The 3,107-nt window shown below is 39.3% G+C and overlaps 1 pseudogene; it reads left to right on the plus strand.

The window, feature by feature from the left end:
- The first annotated feature begins 804 nt into the window (after nucleotides 1-804).
- On the plus strand, nucleotides 805-2,679 carry LOC122426802 (annotated as a pseudogene).
- Nucleotides 2,680-3,107: the final 428 nt, after the last annotated feature.

The raw sequence follows: 3,107 nt of genomic DNA on the forward strand, positions 1-3,107 counted from the left end.
AAGTAATGAGATAAGATAAAAAATTTAAAAGTGAGAATATAATGATAATAATAAAGAATTCTAGGGACAGAGTCAATGTGATGATCAGAAGAAACTTATTTATATTTAGAAATATTTTAATGCCCTTAAAATATTAACAAATAAATATAAATAAAGAAGCTAAATTTCCAATCAAAAAGTTTGGGACAAGACCAGTAAAATGAAATAAAAGAGAAGGATACAATTAAGCATATAAAGAGATGCTCAGTACATGCATAATGAGATTAATTTATATTAGGACAACACTGTTATAAAATTTCTAGTCAACAAATTCATAAAATCCTCAAAGTTTGATAACTTTGTTTACAAGGGCATTGAGAGACGCATTCTATTACTTGCTGGTAACAGTATAAGTGGGTAAAAACTGGTAGGAATGCACTTTGATTAATGGCAGCAGGAATTACAAACAAGTCTCCTTTTGTAAAGCAATTCCACCTCTAGGTATTTGTCCCATGAGTACACTTGTATGTTTGAGAACGACTCCTATGAGGTTTTTTCGTTGATGTATTGTTTGTAATAAAGGGCTTCCCAGGTGGTGCTAGTGGTAAAGAACCTGCCTCCCAATGCAGTAGACTTAAAAGATGCAGGTGAGATCCTGGGTTATAATTGTTTGTAATATAAAAAAGATTAGAAACTGCGGTTGGGTCTGCAGGCTGTGCTGTAGCTATCGCCATGGTTCCTTGGAAGCAGAAACTTCCTTCCCTCTGCCCCCTCCTCCACCCCACCCCCAGGCTCCCTGGTCCCAGCTCCTGTCCAGTCACTGACATGAACACCAACAGCTCAGAGGAGGTGTCCTGGATTTCCTGGTTCTGTGAGCTCCTTGGCAATGAATTCTTCCATTTAGTGGATGAAGACTACATCAAGGATAAATTCAGTGTCACTGGACTCAATGAGAAGGTGCCTCACTATAGACTACGTATGATCTTGAACCTGGAGCTGGTTATGTAGTTGGAAGACAATACCAACAAGAATGACCTGATTGAGCAGGCAGCCGAAATGCTTTACAGATGAACCCACGCCTGCTATATCCTCACTTTATGTTTGAAATCCTTCAAGCTAGGCTTCAGCAGTACATGAACTGAGAACTTCTAGATATAAAAGCTGAGGTTAGAAAAGACAGAGGAACAGGAGATCAAATTGACATTTGTTGGACCGTGGAGAAAGCAAGGGAATTCCAGAAAAAAAAAAATCAATTTCTGCCTTATTGATTATGCTAGTCTTTAACTGTGTGGATCACAACAAACTGTAGAAAATTCTTCAAGAGATGGAAATACCAGACCACCTTATCTGTCTCCTGATAAACCTGTATGCAGGTCAAGAAGCAACAATTAGAACTGGACATGGAACAATGGTTTGGTTCAAAATTGGGAAAGGATTATGTCAAGGCTATATATTGTCACCCTGCTTATTTAACTTCTATGCAGAGTACCGCATGCAAAATGCTGGGCTGGATGACTCAAGCTGAAATCAAGATGGCCAGGTGAAATATCAAAAACCTTAAATATGCAGATGATACCACTCTAATGGCAGAAAGTGAAGAGGAACTAAAGAGCCTCTTGAGGGTGAAAGAGAAGAATGAAAAATCTAGCTTAAAACTTAGCATTCAAAAAACTAAGATCATGACATCTGGTCTCATCACTTCATGGCAAATGGAAGGGGAGAAAAGTGCAAACAATGACAGACTTTATTTTCTTGAACTCCCAAATCACTGCAAAATTAAAAGACACTTGCTCCTTGGAAAGAAAGCTATTTCAAACCTGGACAGTGTATTAAGAAACAGACATCACTTTGCCAAGAAAGGTCCTTATAGTCAAAACTATGGTTTTTCCAGTAGTCATGTATGGATGTGAGAGTTGGACCAGAAAGAAGGCTGAGCACTGAGGAAGAATTGATGCTTTTGAGTTGTGGTGCTAAAGAAGACTCTTGAGAGTCCCTTGGAGAGCAAACCAGTCAATCCTAAAGGGAACCAACCCTGAATATTCATTGGAAGGACAGATGCTGAAGCTGAAACTCCAATACTTTGGCTACCCGATGCGAAGAGCTGAATCATTGGAAAAGACCCTGATGCTAGGAAAAATTGAAGGCAAAAGGAGAAGGCAGCAACAAAGTATGAAATTGTTAGATAGCATCACTGACTCAATGGACATGAATTTGAGCAAAGTCTAGGAAATAGTGAAGGACAGAGAAGCCTGGTATGCTGCAGTCCATGGGGTCACAAAGAGTTGGACACAACTTAGTGACTGAATAACAATATACCCTCATCAACTGTGGCATTGCCCAGATGTTGGAAGAGTACCAACAGGAAGACATTGGCTACTGAGCCTGTGTGTACTGTGGAAACCAACCAATGCTTCCCAGTGGCCTTTCAGACATCCCAAGTGAGGCCATGGTGAAGCTCTACTGCCTCAAATGCTTGGATATGTACACACATAAGTCACTGAGGCACCAAAATGTGGATGGCATCTACTTTGGCACTGGTTTCCCTCACATGCTCTTCATGGTACACCCAAATACTGGACAAAGAGGCCCACCAACCAGATTGTGTCCAGGCTCTATGGTTTCAAGATCCAAGGAGCAGTCTACCAGCAGCAGCTCCAAGCCACTAGCAACTTCAAGAGCCCTGTTAAGACGGTTCACTGATTCCTCACCTGACCTGACCCTCAATCTTTGACACATTCATTCCTTTGCTGCCACCTTTTCAGGATCCCTCTATGGTTTATGCTTAAATTAGCCATTATTGTGGTGGGAACATAAAATAAAGTAAAAGAAAAGGCAAAAACAAGATCAGAAACAACCAAAAGGCCTATCAATAAAGAAGTAGTTAAATGAAGAGTGTGGTATTTCCATCCATGCAGTGGAATATTACACAACCAACTAAATGAACAAAGAAGCTTTTTGTAGTGATGTGGAACAATATCCTTTTTATGCATCACTGAGCATAAAAATCAGCGTGCAGAATAAATCATTTAAAATTTATCATTTGCTTAAAAATTAAAAGAAAATTGTATACATTGTTTATCTTATAGACACAAAGAATGGCTCTAAAATCATCTTCAGAATCCATTAAT

Source organism: Cervus canadensis, chromosome 24 (assembly GCF_019320065.1).
Source record: "Cervus canadensis isolate Bull #8, Minnesota chromosome 24, ASM1932006v1, whole genome shotgun sequence".
NCBI classification, from domain to species: domain Eukaryota; kingdom Metazoa; phylum Chordata; class Mammalia; order Artiodactyla; family Cervidae; genus Cervus; species Cervus canadensis.